At 38.0% G+C, this 20,479-nt stretch overlaps 1 protein-coding gene across 8 annotated transcripts in view; it reads left to right on the forward strand.

Annotated features, from left to right (window-relative positions):
* The window catches only part of KIF16B (kinesin family member 16B), a 133,394-nt gene that overhangs the window by 35,939 nt on the left and 76,976 nt on the right, over nucleotides 1–20,479 (forward strand). The gene's annotated exons all lie outside the window — the stretch shown is intronic.

Genomic DNA, 20,479 nt, shown 5'->3' on the forward strand with positions numbered 1-20,479 from the left:
ACTACATCTGGAGCAGTTAAATCCACGCGGTGCTCTCTTGTGTTTTGTAGATTTAATACAGATCCAAGGGGGCAGCTTGGTGATTTTCTGTGCTGTGATTTTTGCATGATGTAGACTTCAGACTTTTGTGTTCTCTGCATCTATCTTTGCTGCTGTTCAGTTGTATGGGTAAGATTTTATGTTGGCATTTGGTTCATGATTAAGGTGATATTTTAATAGGCTGCTTTATAATTCCACACACGTATATAAGCACATGTGTGTGCACACACACAGAGGAATAATTCACAGTTTCCTTTCCGTAACATAGACTGACATTTTTTACCAATTTTTTTAACTACCTTGTTAAATAAACATTTTGAAAACAAATCTTAAGCATTCATGATTTGCTGTACATAAACTTGTTTGGACTGCAATTCAAGCAAGCATTTAGAAGTAATTTTTTAATTCTCCTTATCACTGAAACTTGATTTTTGTAGTTGAGTTTTCTTTTTGTGTATCACTTCAATTTTTTTTTAAAGTTCACCACCATGTCTTTTATCTGACTTCCAAGTAAGTCGAATGACTCCGTGCTTAAAAATAAAGCACAAATAGCATAGAGAACAGAGCAGAGTTGGTAACTGCCTAGCAGATGGCGTGGCAGAATGGACTGTTTAATGTCTGTCCACCTACTGAACCGGGAATTACCATTTGCATATTCCTCCAAGATGTTTTCGGTCCAATTTTACATTATTTCTTTGTTATTTTGTTACCTTGAAGCATCTATATGTACATAGAACTTTATTAATCCTCTCTTTACTCAGGTCTAGATTTGGAAGTTCATTGTCACACGGAGAGATTGTGAATTTTCATCAATTGTGAAAGTGAACATGATGTAGCGTATGGGAAGTCTTTAAAGCTTAATGTTGGAAATGGACCGATTCTTCCACAGAAAATACAGCATTGTAGAAGTTGTGAAGTGAAAAGTTCCTATAAGCAAGGGAAAGTTGCATTTGTTAAATAGTTGAACATAGGGCTTAAAAACACAGAAGCTGTGATTTTGCTTCTCTGTTACGGAGCTTTTGTTAGTTTAATTCATGTGGCTTCTGTATTTTGCTCTTTTATATGCTGATATCTGAGTACGTTAACATAGCTTATATTTCACTTTTGGGTTAAAGCTGATAAGACTTTCTTGGCCTTGAAAGTTGAAAATCTGCAAAAGTTTTCTTGGTTGTATTATTTTATTTTGCACAGTTTTACTGAAGATATCAGTACTTTTATTCACTCCTTGTTTAATGATTCCTGAAATCATTGCCAGCATACAAGTGGAAAAGGGCTGTTTGAAAATTTGCCAGGCCGAGCAGCTACAAAGCTGATTTTAAACTATGGAGAGCAGCCGTGTTTCTTGTAGTGGACTCCTAGAATTTCACTGGCTATTTTGTTTCATTGTTGATGTACACCCCCTTGCACACAGAGACCTGACACATTGTTCATTTGTAAAACTAGAATGTCTCAGCACCCCTTGGGAGACTGGCTTTGAGTGTCCTCCACACCACAGCCACAACTGCAACTTTTTCCATGCCATAATTCAGTATCTTTCAGGTCATTCTTCATTAAAGTACTTAGAATTTCACGTTTGCATTTATTTATGGTTAAAACCTGCTTCTCCTTGTCTCCCCCTGGGCTCACAGTCCTGAGATAGTTGCTGTCCTGCAGTGGAGAATTAAAAACCTTTTGCTTTTCAGTCCCTAACACCTTTTGCTCTGAATCTTTTAGGCAGTTGATTATGAAAATCAATGTAAACAGCTACCTATTACCTATTAATACATGCCTGTCAGATGCAAGTGCACTTACTAGTAGCTGAATGGTATTTGCTATTCTATTATATGTAGTTACGCATTTTCATTCTAGGTTCTAAATATGAGAGTTCACATGGTTTTGAATTTTTCTCACAGGGCAATGGGAAAATCTGTTCATGTTTAAATCCAAAATAATTGAAAGGGTTTTGCATGAGGCTTGTAAAATACAGGAAGCAAGATTCACAGAGCATGTTGGTATCTTCTACTAGATTAACAGGTATTGCTGGAAAAAGTTACCTGGCTTTTACTGAACACAGCGCTTTCATCAGGCCTCACAAAGAAGCGATGCTTTCTGTTTTGCAGGGAAGATGTTCCTCAAACTTCTTCACCCTTGCCAGTTATTTTGAACCTTGTTTTAAATTAGAGCAGCAACATCTAAATCCTACCTTAAAAATAATTCATAGAGAATGGAAAATACTATCCAGCTAGAAAATACTGAGGAAGAGGGAATACTGTGTGAAGGCAAGGTTTTGATAAAAAGTACTTGGCAGCTTAAAATTCAATTATTTCAGCTGGCACAGTGCCATGTGTGCAGCTGACATGCACATCCCAGTATTCTTCATTATTTCTGCTTGTAGCTTTTATCTCTTTTGACTTTTGTCTCTGTGCATTTCACCCAAAGTTACGGGTTTCCATCACAGTGTGCATCTTTAGGCTGGGGATGTTGGACTACCCTATCTTGAAATGTTGTCAGTTCTGGATTTGGTGCAGAGTCTGTGTGGCTGAATGTCATTATCAGCTGTGAACATCTTGTATAATCCTTCATATATGCTGTTGTCAGATGGGACGTGTCTTGGACAGGTGATGGGAGTATTGATAACACGCTCTCTTTCACCTAAAGCCCAAATCCTCCCATTTTCCTAATGCAAAGATTAGAACACTGCATACATGGGGGGTTTAAATTTGTGCTGGTTCCATATGAGGTATGGTGGTGTTAATCACTCTGGAGTGACAAGTGTTGTTTTCCATGATGATGTTTGCTTTCGTGCTTGAACTCCTCACTATTATACAACAAATAAGGGATTGTAGCATAGAGAGTGTTGGTCTCTTTTCCCAAGTGGCAAGTGATAGGACAAAAGGAAATGGCCCTAAGTTGTGCCAGGGGAGGTTTAGATTGGATATTTGGAAAAAATTGTTTATGGAAAGGGTTGTCAGGCACTGGAACAGGCTGCCCAGGGAAGTGGTGGAGTCACCATCCCTGGAGGGGTTTAAAAGATGTGTAGATGAGGCTCTTAGGGACATGGGTTAGTGCCAGAGTCAGGTTATGGTCGGACTCTATGATCTTGAGGGTCTCTTCAAACCAAAATGATTCTATGATTCTATGACGCTCTAATCTTACTTAACTAGTGCTACACTCCATCCCCTCTTGCTCTTTTTAATCAAGGGAAGGATAGTTTAGTGCTTAATAAACTTAATAAATATGTAGAATGATGCTTCAGCATTGGGTAAAATATTGAATTGAAAGCCAGAGTGATAGCATTTTATCTGGAGCCTGTAACCTTTGGCTTACATCAAATGTTACCAGCTGTTGAAAGAATTGTACTTTATAAACTAGCACGGCTTTACTTTGCTCTTGTATCTTCAGGTGGCTTGGAACCTCAGCACTTATTTAACTCTAGGTTTTTGCTTTCATCTGGCTCTCATTGAAAATTTCAATGGATTTTTTTTCCCCTTCTGTTAATGATCTTCTGTACATATCCCTGAGGAGAAGAGGAGGAAGGAAGAAAAACTGTTTGCTCTTTTTCTTAGTTTAGCCCTTTATGTATTGTTCTGCTAAAGATCAATCCTGGGGTCTGTAATTTTTTCGGATGCTTTCTAAGATGTTAGAGTAACCTATCCAACTTTCGATTTTTCTCTTTCTTTGAGGCTTTAATTGGTACAAAATTTCTTTTGATGTGGCTTCTATATTTGCCTGCATGTGTTGTCATTCTCCTAGAGATCTTTTTTCTTTTACTGGCATCTTATTTTTGCCATCTCTTGTGCATGTTCCAATTTCTTTCTCTAACCTTTAGCAGCTTTTGTATTAATCTCTTTAAAATGTATACTCCTTTATATAATCCTCTGCTTTTTTTCCCTCCCAACTTTATTTTAAAATTCTTCTCCCCTTTACTGTTTGTGTAGCTTTTGCCTTCTTTTGATGTATATCTTTTGCACCTAGCATTAAGGTAGAGACTTTTTTTTTTTCTAAAGTAAATTTAAGGTTACCTTTATTTCATTATCCTGTTGTTTGCATCTAATCATGTCATTAGCTTTGTGTGGCAGAGCTCAGCTGATGTGAAAGGATGCAGGGAGATCTGTCTTCATGGATTCTGTTAAAGGACAGAGGGTTTTTTTGTATGTGTCCAATTCTCATGATCAATAGTTTAACCAGTAGCTGCGTCAACTGGCTTTGTCCTGTTGGATTTAGTGGCACAGCCTCACTTTCATCAATAATACTAATTCTGCTGCAGCCCTTTACCGCATGTTGTGTAAATATGTTATTGAACACTGTTGATTTGATATTTTTTTTTGTGCCCTTTGGTTGAGTACTGCTGGTTAGTAGTGCATTTTTATGACTTAACAATGGTTGTTCCTACCCAGGGAAGAAAACTGTTGCTTGTATGTCTGTCTTCAGGCATTAACAGGTACCTTTTTTTTTTATATCATGCATCTTTGGGGAGATGAAATAGTCTTAATTTGCTCTGATGAATACATAAAGACTCATATCAGTTATTTCGGTAGGCAAACTCACCTAAATGGAAGAATATTCTTTCTTTATGAATCTTGGCTATACCCAGCAAAGACACCAGGAGACCAAAACTCAAAGTAATTGCGTAACTATTTATGAGGTGCTGATTAGGGTGGCAGAAGCTAACAGATTTTTATTTTAATCATTTCCTTTCCATGCTGGTTTGTATACTGTAGTGAACCCTGTCAAGAGCAGTGTGTTGTGTTCTCTATAAATGCTGCTTTAATCTACATAATTTTTAAGCCACGGTTGCTGAATGGCATTTATACACCTTTATCTCCGTTCTTCTGCCTGTAAAGGCTGGGCACACATCACCATTTTTCTGTTTTCGGTCTTTTTGTTACTTTCTATTAACCTTGACTGGCTTGGCTTCTCCTCTTCTCACTTGGTTTATGTTCTACCCCAGTACTTGGTAATCGTGCATTAGTCATGGAATGTAATTCTTGTCCAAAAATCTGTCATTGTGATACTTCCCCACTCAATACCTTCCGCAACCAATAAAATCTTGTGGGGTTTGTGCTTATTCCATAGTATGATTACTAGAACATTAGGAACTGAATGCATAATATATTAGTTCTTGATCGCTAATGAATAGCTGGTGGTGATTTTTTTTTTTTTATTCAGATATATATACATTTTATATATGTAAAATTATGTGACAAACAAAAAAACTACAGCTTTATATTTGTGATTGTTTGTATCACTTTAATTGTTTTACTGTTGGTTAAGTTTGGTTATTGGAAAGTTGCAAATAATGTTCTTTTTTTGAAAGGCACCAATGTAGGCTTTAATCCTGAGTTTAAAAAGTACCTGTGGCTTTTTGAGACCTCTTTGAAACTTTGGAACACAGGTCCTAAAATGGTTGTATTTACAGGTGGAATGGAAAAAAGAGTTTTAAGAATGATGTGCATTTATATACAAAACAATGTATGCATCATACTGTATTTAAACTGTTCATTTTCAGTTTTGACATATGTGTTTATTTGTATGTTTGGCAAGAGAAAAGCTTGTTTCTAAGGATTTTTAACGTTTCAGTAAGTGAATCATTTTTGTAAAGTTGTTCCTAGTTAGACATGTTGGTGTTGCATCTTGGTTATGATGTCTGTTGGCTGTGTTTGAAACATAACTGTACTTTTAATAGGAGAGTTAAAGCTGTACTTTGATTTTATTTGTTATAACTTCTTCTATTTGTCATCTGTATTAGACAACACTCATTGTGTGCTTCTTGTTTTTGTTTCCTTTCTACAAGTTGTCTTCTGCTTGAATTTTTAAGGAAGAGGTTCAAAAATCACTGCAAAATTAAAATAGGGTAGTGTATCTATGGATCTGGCAGAAAGAATTTGTCAGATGTTACTGCTGAATTTGTTTTCTTTTAGAAAAGTTGATAGGATAAATAGAATAACAACTAGGGCCAGAGAGTTGTGGTCAATGGGGCGGAGTCCAGTTGGAGGCCAGTATGTAGTGGAGTGCCTCAAGGGTCAGTACTGGGGCCTATATTATTCAATATATTCATCAATGATTTGGACAAGGGAATGGAGTGTACTATCAGCAAGTTTGCTGATGACACCAAGCTGGGAGGGGTGGCTGACACACCAGAAGGCTGTGCTGCCATCCAGCGGGACCTGGACAGGCTGGAGAGTTGGGCAGGGAAAAATTTAATGAAATATAACAAGGGCAAGTGTAGAGTCCTGCGTCTGGGTAGGAACAACCCCAGGTTCCAGTATAAGTTGAGGAATGACCTATTAGAGAGCAGTGTAGGGGAAAGGGACCTGGGGGTCCTGGTGGACAGCAGGATGACCATGAGCCAGCACTGTGCCCTTGTGGCCAGGAAGGCCAATGGCATCCTGGGGTGGATTAGAAGGGGGGTGGTTAGTAGTTCCAGAGAGGTTCTCCTCCCCCTCTACTCTGCCCTGGTGAGACCACATCTGGAATATTGTGTCCAGTTCTGGGCCCCTCAGTTCCAGAAGGACAGGGAACTGCTGGAGGGAGTTCAGCGCAGGGCAACAAAGATGATGAAGGGAGTGGAGCATCTCCCTTATAAGAAAAGGCTGGGGGAGCTGGGGCTCTTGAGCTTGGAGAGAAGAGGAGACTGAGGGGTGACCTCATTAATGTTTACAGATATATAAAGGGTGAGTGTCACGAGGATGGAGCCAGGATCTTCTCAGTGACAACCAATGATAGGACAAGGAGTAATGGGTTCAAACTGGAACACAAGAGTTTCCACTTAAATTTGAGAAGAAACTTCTTCTCAGTGAGGGTGACAGACACTGGAACAGGCTGCCCAGGGGGGTTGTGGAGTCTCCTTCTCTGGAGACATTCAAAACCTGTCTGGACACCTTCCTGTGTAACCTCATCCGGGTGTTCCTGCTCCGGCAGGGGGATTGGACTGGATGAGCTTTCGAGGTCCCTTCCAAACTCTAACATTCTGTGATTCTGTATTTGCTTTCTCAACAGTTGTTTGCCTTCCAAGAATTATGTAATATATGTACATTTATCAAACTGAATTTGTATGGAAAGGAAAAATGCACATTTGAATTAGTCTCTTATTAACATGTTACGCTTAGTAGGATTCCCTTTAGTCAGTTTGTGAAGGTTATGCAGAAGACAAAATACTAAGAAAGTTTTAAAAGTGCTGATGTTAATTATTCTTGCCTGTCTCAGTCAGAAATCACAATAAATGATGATAGCTTCTTTTTCTAGAAGCCTGTTTAAATGTGATTTTGGTTTCTTACACTAGATGTCACTGCAGATACAAAAATCAGGTTTTTCTGCATGCGTAATTCAGATTTAATACAGATATTTTAAGGCAAAATGATTTGCAATATCTTGACTTTCATTGCTGTTCGGATCTACTAAAATAAGATTATGAAAATGCCAAAACATTGGCTTAGGAGCAAGTCCCGAAGAACCTGAGTAACTGTTTTGACAGAAATGCTTCTAAACAACGATTCACAGGTGGGATGCACTGTAAAGTGGTTATGTACATTCGAAATTTTTGCAATTATTTGTCAGTACATTATTCAACTCTCTTTTTCAGAATACTGTGTATCTAGAGTAGTTCACAAATTACCTAAAGCCTTTAAAACATATTTATTTTCTTAACTTTATTATAGCTCTGATACTTTCTAGATACAAAAGAACAGTTTCTGGAAGAGGTAGTATCTTTTATTTGACCGGGTAATATTGTTGAGAAAGCAGACAGGCTTTTGCACATACAGATCTTTCACCAGGCCACTTCTACTATTTGTTTTCTTTTAATGGATCGTGCAGTTGAAAAGCCAGAAGCAATGATGTGCAGCTTCTATTTATGACCATTTTCCTTAACATTCTTCTGTTCATTAATCACTTCTGTACATTTAGAATTGAATGTCAGTACATTCTAATTTAAAAAATTTGGGGGTTTTCCCATCTTTTTTTGATAAATGCTTCCTGTTCTCAATCCAGTATTTACCCACAACTCCTGCCTACTGAATGAAGATGAGTAATATCTAGTTTAGCCCTTGGTTTTCTTAGGGTTTGTTTTCTTATACCTGGCCTTGTGCATTGCTTATTTATTTCCCAGGTGCAGCAGCTGCTGGCAGTGCTTGTAGTCTATAAAATCATCTGCTCTGGTTGTGAGATTTAAAGGTGGGACGAATTGTCATTACTAAATGTCACATAGCTTCCCTCCGCCAAAGCCTCTATGGATAGACTTCTTGTTCTATAGGGCTCACTTCAGAAGCCAGAACATGAAAATGTGGCATTGTATCTTCCTGCCCCATGTTTTGTTGTTGTTGTTAAGATGGAATGAATGTATTTACATCCCAGGATCTTTATGCTATTGGCCAACACACGGATTTCTGTTTTGGAGTTTGAGTTTGGACAGAGATCAACCCAACATGATCTGTTTTACCATAGATAGACATTGTTTTTTCATACTGTGTTACGAAACAGATGCCATTATTAAATTATGACTATTATTATAACTGATCATCTCTCTTCAGTGTGGTATGTATGCCGAGGTCAATGCTGACTGAGAAGAAAGAAATACAGTGGAATTTCCTATAAAAGCAAACAAACAGGAACTTTTTAAGGGGTGTTATGGTTGTCCTGAGATACACATTACTTTTTCTTCAGCAGAGCAGCTCTCATTGCTCTTCACTCACCAGTGATTTTTTCAGGGCTTTGTCTACTCTCAGCATTGGCTTACTGTTGTCAGAGGAAGAAAAAATACTAAATTGGGAACTGGTGCTACTGATGTACTGTAGGTCTTTTCCTAATAGAAGTGCTATTGAAAGGGTCCCAGCCACCTGGGGAACGCCAAGTGCAGCAGTCAAAAGTAGATTTCAAAAGAAATAGTTGTCTGATTTCAAGTCTGTCTCTACCACCTGTGTTCATCTTATTAAGAAACCTCCTTTCTTTCTTGTAGCCTCTTTAGCTGCTTACGATGGCTCTGCGGTTGGTCTGACCACTTTTAACTTTCAGTTTCTGCTAGAAAGTTGCAATCAAGAGATGCCTAATGCTACTGATTGTTTTTTATTTCAGTTTTAAACCGTTTTACCCACTTCAAACCACCTGGACCATCAGAGAAGCACGGTTGGAGGCCACCGTTTCTGGGCTCACCAACCACGGATTAAGGCACGGTTGAATAGTTTGGCTGATCCAGGCTACACATTCCAAAAGAGGCCCTCTGGTTTCTAGGAATAACCATACTCCCAAGTATTTCACTGCTGTCCTCCTTACAACTGGGGCTCTGCATTTGTAGATTATCCAGGCCATGCTTAGCTTTAATCCATCCCTTGGGCTTGTAGGAGGTTTTCAAATGAGAGGGAGTCAGACAAGAGTGAGTTGCTTTTGAAATCCTTTCTACAGCTCAGATGCCACTTGTTCAACAATTCCTCCTGGGCATTTGGTCTGCTTTTCTATTAATTTTCTTGTGGCAGGAAGGGGAGCTAAATTGAAAGCAGTGGAAGCTCCCGATTTAGCCTGTAGAAAATAGAAGAAGAAATATACCCTGAAAGCTGTTTCTTCTAAAGGATCAGTGGAGAAGCAGTGGGAAGGAGAAAAGACAATGTCAATTCCTCATTGCTCTTGGTTATGGAAGGTTAAACAAGCATTCCAATATCAACATTTTAGACAAAAACCATAAATTTATCTTGAGTCCTTCACCAAGGAACTGTTTCTAATGGCAGTGTGTATTGACTATGAATACTAAAGCAATTTTATTCACCTGGTGGTTTTAGCAGTGTATTTAGGAGTCTATTACTGCATGATTCTGGTGGCTTTGAGCACACGGGACTGTTCTTCAGGTTCATTCAATCTCTGTACCTCAGCAGCTGGGCTGTGAGGGACAAGGATGTGTTGGCAACCAAGCCTGTGCATTTTCCTCTGCAAAAGGCACTGCTATTGCATTGCTAACCCTAAAGTCTGGTGTGTATTTTGTTTGTTTGTTTTTGTTTGGGTTTTTTTCTGTCCTTGGTAGTTCTTGCGTACTAGTTTGCATAGTCCTACTCCTTCCTTCATTTCTTTCAATGGCAAGGCTTACATTTTGTCCCCGAGGAAGTAACTAATAGATTTAATCTATTACATTAGATTCATCTCTGCAGAACTAGAGATGAATTTCTAGGTAAATAATAAACAAAACAGAACTCCAGATAAGTGACACACTTCTTAATTCTCCCATCCACCAAGAAACACACAAAAACCAAAGAACCTTTTAAAATGAATAAATGTATTAGCTATGAGACTATTTTTTTTTCCTGTAGAATTCCAGGACTCATTCATCATGCAGCTTTAGCAACAGATGAGGTAGGAGTCCTGTAGATAATAGTCTAGTTCACTGCATTCTCTTGATTCATTCCCAGAGTACAGTCTATGGAATGAATTATTCACAGGTCCTGTAGAAAATATATGATCATGTAATTAAAGACTGTATTGTAATACATATGGGAGAAGAGGATGAATTAAGATAGTCTGTTTCTTTCTCTTCAAGCCAGGCCCATTCTCCCTTTTAGATACCAGCACAAAGAATACTGAGAGTAGAGTTGTTGTCTCTTAGTTGGAAGGTATAGTTAATCCTGCTAGGAAGGATTGCTAATGGCAAGGAAAGTCTTGTTCTCAGCCCAAAATATCAGTGCTGCAACATGTAGACTTGTTTTTCCCTTGAGACTGGTGTATGCTCAGTGTGTCATGAATAGGAAGAGATTAAGCCTGCTCCACTTGAGACATAGCAAAATGCTCTGTGTACCTCATTTTTTGAACTAGAGGAAGAGTTTTCCCTTAAACCCAGACTGGTCAGGGCAGAAACCAGCCTGGAGCAGATGCTCTAGCTGGGAAAATGGCAGCCTTTATGGTTTGAGTTTTATAAGCCACTGGAGAACAGGATTTTGCAGGCTAGTATCCAGGAAGCCTGAGCAGCCAAGCAGGCACTTCTATTAACAATTAGCCAAATCCTGCGGTTCTGTTCAGGGAATTTTTCTCAGACGTCAGCAGTAGTTCTGTCTGTAGAAGGTCTAAAGTGTCCGGGAGCAGACGCTGCAACTTGTTAAGTTTGTCCTTGCAATTCTAGGAATGAAGGCCCAGTTTCCTGAGGAATTACCTTGAATCTGCCAAGGCTTCTGATGGAAATCCTTGCAGCTTGTTAAGTATAGTGGTGCTTTGGGGTACCACTACAATAACAGGGTTTCTGTGTATTATAATAATAGACAGCTGCATGTCAGCAGTGAGCACGTGGCAATCAGTTTTGAGGGGGAAAGAGAAACAATGAAAAATGGAAAAGGTAAGATGGCCTTATGAGAGTAAGACCTGCTCCTGTAATTCTCTTATTCTTTAAAGGAATAGCATCATTAACTTTCCATCATTTTAGCTTCACTATCTTAGCAATTCGTCATTTAAGCAGTTCTGCATCTGCCTTTTTAATTGACATTAGTTTCAGAGAGTTATCGATGGCTGTGTGGGCTGCTGCTGTAGCATCTGCACTTTCACAGTAAGCAGTTCACAACAAAACTACAGTTTTCTGATCTTAGTTGTTGTACACTTTTTAATGGGTTTTCTTGATTGATGGGGATCATGTGGCCTAAAGCTCTAGGAGACTGCGAAAAATCTGGGAAGTTTCTCCTCAGTTGTGGTTATCTTTATGGCTCTGGATACTAGAAATTTCTTCCTCTTGGAAGGCTAAAGAGTTTTAATTGTACTAAACTTTTTGTTTTAATTGTACTGAAACTGACTGTGGCAGCCAGAGAGACGGTGTTATTTCTTTGTCCCCTTGATTAGAAAGAGAATATGTAGTGGGAACTTGTACCTTACCTAAATATGAGGGAATCAATACCCTCTTTCATAATTGATGATTAAATAATTTATTTATTGCTTATAAAGGAAAAACATATTATTTAATGTTCAAAATCATTTTATTGATGTCCTAGGGTAGTACAAAGCACAGCTTTGGTATGTCCACGGATTAAGAAGGATATGCCTCATCACTGATGGTGTGTTCCGTATTCCCTCCTCTCTTCCCCTTGCCTCCCAAATAGCACCTGTAGCAGGTACTCAGAATTTATTTTGTTATTCTAGAAATCATACATCTGTGAACCTGAACATAGTAAAACATAGGACAGATATTTGATATTGTGTATACAACTTTATAGGATACAGCAAAAGCTTGTTTAACAGACACCCACTAAGGAAAGGAGCAGAAACACTGATACAATATGGAACAACACAGCTTTTCCTAGTTAATGTGTAGGCTGCCACTTTAATGGGAATCTCAAATATTTCAAAGTTGTTCTCTTGGAAGAGAGATATTTTTTTTTTTACCCTGGAATTGTCTTGTCAATCACGATTAGACACAATTGAATTTCTTTCAGCTGCTGCTCAGTGTTTTGTCTGGGCTGATCTCTTTGCAGAAGGTATTTTATAAGGGATCCATCCTGAAGAGCCAGAAGGGTCTCCATGTAACCAGTTCCCATCCAAAATAAAACAAGCTAAATACTCAGCTGTGCTTCTTCTTTCATCTTTTAAGAAATTGTTAGTAGTAAGCCCAAACCAGATTTCATAATCTTTTGAAGTCTTTTTTTCCTCTTACCTCTTGTTTCTCTCATCCATCCATCCATCCATCCATGCATTCATCCATCCAGTGTTTCCTCATGCTTTGCAGTAAAGTTCCTTGTTCCTCTTTTTAGTTCTTTGAGCAATATTGTGCTTGGAGAAATCTTTTTGCATTCTAAGTCATCGTATCAATAACTTTGCTAATGCTGGCGTTTCTAGTGTTTCCTGGCATACATTTCCAATATTTCCTAATATTGGCGCGATGACTATGGATATGATAGTTGTCTGGAAAAATGTTGATGAAATGTCTGCCTGTCAGCCAGGAGGCCCTCCAGCATTTAAAAGTAAGGAGTGGGTCTGTTCCATCTCTCAGCGTGTAGTCTGGATAGTTTAACCCATCAACGAAAATGCAAAAAGCTCTGCAAACATATCTGTGTTGTTTCAAAATCATTTTTCTGCCACTGTTATTGTAGATTTTTCCAGCTGGTCCATAGCAAAATTGCTTTATTATGCAGAGCATTTTTTTTCTGGCACACTTAAATATTTTCCTCTCTGACTGTGAGGATGTTATTGAGACATATAGTATAGAGAATACTCAGCCCTGACAACCTAATATAACTTAATATCCTTCTCTTTCCACTCCAGTCTTCCCAGAAGGAAATAAAAAATCTTGTCAGCAGTGATTGACTCATTCAATAGATTCTTGTTAAAGAGTGTGCAGGTTCAGTTTTATTTGTTGGAGGGTAATGTGCTGCTGTTTCAGGTTACCCCTATTTTAGGTACTGAAACATCAGTTAGCTCTTGAAAGTATTTTAGGTGCCTAATTCCTATTTGTTTTGGTTGGATTTGGCTTTATGAGTACCTTAAAAACACCGTGATTAGAATCATAGAATAGTTTGGGTTGGAAGGGACTTTCAAAGCTCATCTAGTCCGGCTCCCCTTTGGGGTAGTTAATTCTTTCTTTTCCCCAGCACAACTTCCTTCCGTGTGAAAGAAATCTCATTGTTTTGCAGGAACTTTTTCAGCAAAAGATTTGTGATTTTTGGGCAGCTTCTGACCTAGTGATAGTTCATCCATAAATATCACCGTTTCTACGTCTGGAGTTTTTACCCTTAGGTAAATCCAGAAGGCATAATTAAGACCAACCAGTCCGCAACAGACCAGTTAAGGACTTATTTGTCTTCAAAATGTCAACTTCTGTAAAGCTTTTTGTTAAATATTTACATTTAATTTCTCTAAAAGTCTGGTTTGCAGCATCTGGACAAACTGTTGCTGAAGGATTTGTTCTGAATGTGTTTTATTCAATTCTCGCATTTTTCCGTATGGCACATTTCTGTTGACAAGTATCTTCCTGCATGAGCACATCTCCAAATCTTTGCTTGTCAAAGGCTGGGAGTTTATTTTGTTTCCAACTGTTTTTCATTTCCCCTCGAGTTCTCATTTTGTGACTATGTTCATACAGCATAAGGAAACAAATCTGGAGATGAGTTACATTACAAAACTCTTCATGAAGAACAACATTTCAACTTCTTATATTCTGTAGCAGCCCAAAGGTGCTCAGACCTTAATTATTTGAAGAAGCAGCCTGATGCATAAGAAGCAAAATCAGCTTATTACCTCCTTGTTGAAGCTCTTTCATCTCCTTGCTAGGCTTGCTCAGTGTGCTGTTCTCTGCTTGTCTTTTTGCTGTTGTTTAATAGCTCCTTCTGGAAAATCAGGGCCGAGATGCATTTAAGTGGGGGGCTTATGGAAATTTAGGAAGGGGCAGGATTGAGTTATCTCTCTTGGTTTTTAGGGGCCGCTTACATGGAACAGCCACTTGATTCTGTTCCCTCTATGTCTGTTGACATTAAGTAGGGGGAATTTGCATTCTTGAGTTCAGGCTACAACACTGGACCACTAATTTTGGTTGGATAGTGGCCTGGTCAGCACAAGGGTTTGGTGGGGTGATGGTGGGTCAAGAAAGGTGCTGACATGACTGAAGGAAATATACTTTGAGTCTTGAGGAAAAAGCGGTAATTGGACTCTTCTGCCTTGTTTGTTTGTGGTTGTGTTTGACTTTATATCTATCTATCTATCTATCTATCTATCTATCTATTTATTTATTTATTTAGTTGAATGTGGGGATGTTTGTTTTAAAGACAAAATTCTGGTCAAGGGAAACAGTTCAAAAATCCCATACCCTGGTCATCATGGAAAGCTTGATTGCTCTAAGGAGCAAGATAAGCTACCCAGAAACTTAGAAAAAAATCAAGATACCTAGTTGTGGATGATGTTTTGCATGAAGGAACGACATGTCCTTAGTGTTTGGTTGGTTAGTTTGTTGTTTGTTTGTTTTTTCTAGTGGGATCCACCTGTCATTTGTGTTTCTGCAGCATCTGTGGTGACAGTTTTTTTAATGGGAAGTCTGAGAAAACCAGAGTTTGGAACGTCAGTGTGGCAATATTCATGTGTTTACTTGTTACGTGCTGCAGGGACAGCCTGAATTTTGGGGAAGACAATAAATATTATTCAGGCAGAGTGATATCATGTAACCAAGAATTAACTGTGTTAAGGTGAGAGAGGAAGAAAGGCATGTGGTTTTGGTTTTCTGGTGTTTGACTTGTGAATTGGCCCCTATAGGAAAGCACAGATCTCTTTGTCTTTTTGGATTCATATACTAACTTAATGTTTGCAAGGAAAGCTTTTTCCATTGAGAAATGCAACTGATAATGTGGCAAATATAAAGTCACACTTTTGGGCAGCTGAAATGTAGATATTTATAATGTTCAACTGTATTACAGTAATCCTGCTGCCATTTACCTCTTTTTACACAGTCTTTAATTACATGATCATGTCATGGTCCCTCATTGTTTCTTTCTCTGGTTTCAGTCACTGGACAGATGGCTGCAAAATCCAACACGGAGCTTTGAGATGTGGAGGGAAGGAGACCGTGGTCTGATGGACCCTGGTTGGTTCAGAGTGTGGATCGTATCTAGGGAGCACAGCAGAAAGGCAAAGGAGGATTTTAAGGCTAAAGACCCAGGGAAATGTTATTGTATCCCTAACCTAGAGAAATCTGAGAGGTTCTCTTTCTGGGGAATTTTGTTTTGGCCTTTTTACTTTAAAGTTGCCAGTCTCTTAAGACCTAAATTGATTAGCTGAATTTAAAACACTCATTAAGACACTTAATTGAACTATGCCTGGGAGACAATTTGGTTATATTTGGTCTAAATCTCTGTAGTTTTCTCTAAATCTCTAGATTTGTCTAATTCTCTGTAGTTTTGTCCAAGTGTAAGCTGCCTTAGATAGGAAATCTGAAAGTTTTCTCTATTTTTAAAACAACATATTTAAATGTTAAATCCATGGAGAGCTTTTGGTAAAGCAATATCAAAGTTTGTCCTAACTCCACAAGTGGTATTCAGAAGTCATAAGCTTTTGCTTACCACTTATCTTTTTGGTCTTAATCTGCCTATGAACTGGTTTTCCTTAAGAAAGGACACTGTACATGTGAAATTCAAGCTGACTTCCATGTCATCTAGTCCTGGTTGGCAACATTTTTAGAAGATATTTTTAATGTGCTCCTGACAGTTCATGTTAATGAAGCATTTAAATGAATATTTCAAACACCTAGTCTGCTTTTTATTATAAGAGTTAACATTAGACCTATTATGAAGTCCTCTATAACTTCTGAAAATGTGGAACTCTTAGTGTCTTGGCTGCCTCAAAGGCTTAGGTTTGAAAGAGTGGATTTGCCCTCCATATGTTGTGGATGGTGATATTTACTTGCCGGTCATTATAAGTCATTGAAAAGTGCTACGTTGTACTCCATACCAATCTTTTGAGTTCATTTACATAGTGGGATGAATTCTCTCTGCTAGATCTAGAATTTTGAGGTGCAGTGATACCTGTCAGGAGTCGCTGAGAATTGAGGTAAGAGACAAGGCCGCCATGATACGCAGAATTTGTGCACCAACATTTGCAAATCTCAGTAGGATTATAAAAATACCATAAAAATTTGCCACTGAAGGAGAAAGGCTTCCCTCATTTTTTAAAGATAACAAGTGTCATACGTCTTATGGCAAATATGACTTTCTTTTTTATTATTTTGTACTAGCTGGCAAAAATTAGGCCCTTGGAGGTTTTTCTGAGAATGCAAAAAAGACGACAGTTTTCTGAGTTAGGATTCAGATCAATCAGCTAAATGCAGAGTTCAGTGATACATTCTTGAGGTTTGAGTAGATTTCTTTGCATTTTCTCCCAAAAGATACAGGAGGTTTGTATCTTTTAAGGAACAATTATTTTCCATTAGTAATTGGCAAAGCTGTGCTAATTTACTCTCATTGGCTGGATTGGCCTTAAGTTTGAAAAATACTCAAATCTGGCAAAACTACGGTCTACTGAGAATGCCATAATGTACTGTAGACTAGATAATATAGATCATGAGATTCCCTCTCTTCTAATTTTTTTTCCATTCAGTTTTACATAAACTTATCCAAAATGTGATGTGAACTTTACCGTTCAGTCAATATTTGGAATGTCTGTCTTGGCAATGAAATATGATTGAAGTATTTTTTTTCATTAGGTATATTTATTTTGGCCTTGGTTTTAGGGACTGATGCCAGATTATAGATTTTGCAGTACAGGTTGTTTTATTGAAATGATTTTTAAAGGACAGTTCACTTTGGTACAAATAGTACCTGTGTTTTGTGCGTGTATTTTGGGAATTACACCCTTGTCATCATGCCCTTTCTCCTTATTCTCGTATGTTTATTCTCTTTGTTTGGCCTACTGTCTTTTTTTTAAATGGATGCTTTTTTACTTGGAATCTATACATGTGATTCATTATTGTTTTTAATTAAAATTGAGGTCCTTCTATTATGATTACAGTTCAAGCATGTGGCATCCCCTCATTCTGGAACAGTTGAATGACTCTGTTGGGCTATTGCAAATTGTTCATTTTTATTAAAATTTTGAAACAAATTGTAGTTTCATTAAATATAGTTAAAGACCGTGGACATCTCCTGTGTCTCTTCTCCTGGCTTTTACTAGTTGTACTGTAAATGCTGTGATTTAGAGAATTCAAGTCAATTGATAGTACACTACGTATATAGTGAGAGTTTGTATTTATACGTACATATGTATAACTCGCATACAGTTAATGACAGAATTCGAGTTTGTTTTTAGATTATATTTACTTCACAGGAGTTTGAATTAAGGATGTATAGTTGCTAATAAAAGCATCAACAATCCTCATCACTTTATCACATAGAAGCAGTTGCTAATGCCATTGGTGCCACCTTAAAGCCCCAACTATTGTATTTTATGCTTTGTGTACACAAAATCAAACCGATAGTTTTTGAAGGGCATTTTATTCTGTCTTTTTGTAGCATCCTCAAATGTTTGCCTTGAGATCAAAGGGATTATAATTTTGGTGATTTCTGACCTTTTAGTAGTCCTTTAATTTGCATTAAAAACTTCACATAAGTGACAACTTCTGTTTGCTGTCACCCATCTAATAAAAACTAGCATATTACTTCTAGGGAAAAAAGTAAGGTGACTATACCTTCATCAATACCAGAAAAGGCATTATAAACTCTGTTCTCAACATGAAATGAAAGGAAAACAGTCTGCTAAAATACTGCCTAGTGGAACTAAACATTTAAAGCTAAATGCAAATGTTAAATTCAGAACTGCTACTCTGCCCTATGTTCATTATGCTGAAGTAAATTGTGGAGGGACTCAAAACCTTAGCTAATATCACCTCCTGCGTGACTTATATTTGCTGGACTAGTGAGGAGAATTTCATTTTCATTTTTGTTGTGAAGAGTTCTTTAAAATGGCTTATTTATTTCTTCCATATGTCTCCCAAAATTTGGAATGGGAACGATCATAACTAAATTCTTTCCTCTAAATATATTGGGTTTAAAATAGTCATTTCCTATTTAATATTAATAATGTCTGTAGTCTGTGATTGTTTATAGAGTTAGCTGGTGTGTGTGGATCTGGTTCGGCCCGTCAGCCATCCCTGCTAGGAACAGCTGTGGGACTGGTTCTCATCTCAGTGGGTGTCAGTAAAGCATTTGATTCCGTGACACAGAGGAAACTACTTTCTTAATTAGACAGTGTGGAGATTAAAACTTAAATAAATAAAAATGGTTATACAGAGGATGTGATGGAAGTGGTGGTACTAGGTAGTAGTAGTGGAGTTTTTTGGGAGGTGGTGTTGGAGCTCATTTTTTGGGCTTGATCACATTTAGCAATATCTTTAGGTGCGTTAACCAGTGAAGTTTGCTGATATTAAAGCTGGGAGACGTTATTTGTTTAGCAGAACATCTTGCAGAGGACGGGATGGCTGAGGATTAGAATAATAGAAGGGTGATTGCTGGTAAATAATTTGCAGTGCAAAAGCATTGGGACTAATAAGAATGTAATACACCACGGGAGGCGGGGAGGATGGCGTGAGGCTTTATTTTCATGAAATAGTATGTCCACATGAAAGAGAAATGTAATCTTGGAAGAATCACATAGATGTTTTGTGCGGTGAGTGGGAAACAGGGGTGCAGTTGTCTACACTGCGTCTACCCTGGGAAAACAGCGTGTAAGTCATTAAGGTCAAGGGAGATGCCCTTGAGAGAGGGTGCATGAAATACCTGGGTCTGGTGAGTCTGGTTGTATGAAAGGAGGCGCTTGGAGCTTGGCCTGGTAAAACCACAGTAAGGAGAGTGGATATGGCTGCTGTCAGTAACTGTATCAATGAATAAATGCTGGAGAAGGAAGAGAATTATTTCATCTGAATGTCAATAACAATGCAAAATACATGAATATGAACTGTTAGTTAAGCTCAGGCCAAATACTTGAAAAAAATTACCTTATATAAAGGATGAGACACTAAGCATAATCTATAAAATGATTTATTAGGATATTTGGGAGCTGCACTTGGTAACATAGGAAGTCACTTTCATTTCTTCCCTCTCAGGTAGGAGAAACAATGCTGGAATTTTAAGCAGAGGTAAAATTCCTGAAATTTTGCTTAAATTACAGAACCAATCAAGTGAGTTCTCTTGTGTTTTGTAGGGCTTACTGGCAACTTTACAGAAAATTTAATATGCTTGCCTTTTAATATTGTGAGTGCAACTTCAATAGTTGGCTGTGTCTTCTTTATAAATATAATAATTAGCCTGCAATGCAGTTGAAAATTCAGAGTCGTCCATCTGTTTATATAGCACTTTTCTTTCAGAAGAATTAAATCTAGAATTATTGATATAACTTCTGTAAATAAAAAACAGAAGTCTGCCTGCAGTGCATTCCTCTTAAATCCTGCTATTTTTGATCTATTAAAAACCTCTCCAAACATTAGTACTGTGCCACCCAAATTGTGGGAATAACCTCTGAGTGGAAATAACAGTTAAAAAGTTTGTATTTGGAAGGGAAAAGAAATAAGATGGAGCCAATGCTCGGCCATGACCTACATCTGCTTGATACAAGCGTGGTGATCTTGTTGTGTAGTCACAAACTGGCTTTTGTCAGAGACCTTGGACTTGGTAACGGGTTGATGCTTTGCAAGCATTTGGTCAAACACCAGAGTACACACCATAGAAATGCTTTGTGGGTTCTGCATCAGGCTTGAGGCTTCAGCAACTACATGAGCCGTGCAGAAGTGCGTGCAAGTCGGAGAACGAGACTAAAGTTATGGAGACGTTTTCATGAAGGACAGTTATTGTTTACCAGTGCCATATGGAATTTAATACAGTTGCAAACAACATTTTTAAAGCTTATGTAAGGAGGGAATTGCATGCTGGAGAATTGCCTCTTATCTAAGTAGGCAAAACATTCCTCCATTTAAAATGAAAAAGAAGGGGAATCAAACATGATGATAAACAGTATTTTTTCATTTGCACTGAAAGCTTTCATA

This window comes from Columba livia, chromosome 3, assembly GCF_036013475.1.
Source record: "Columba livia isolate bColLiv1 breed racing homer chromosome 3, bColLiv1.pat.W.v2, whole genome shotgun sequence".
Taxonomy (NCBI): domain Eukaryota; kingdom Metazoa; phylum Chordata; class Aves; order Columbiformes; family Columbidae; genus Columba; species Columba livia.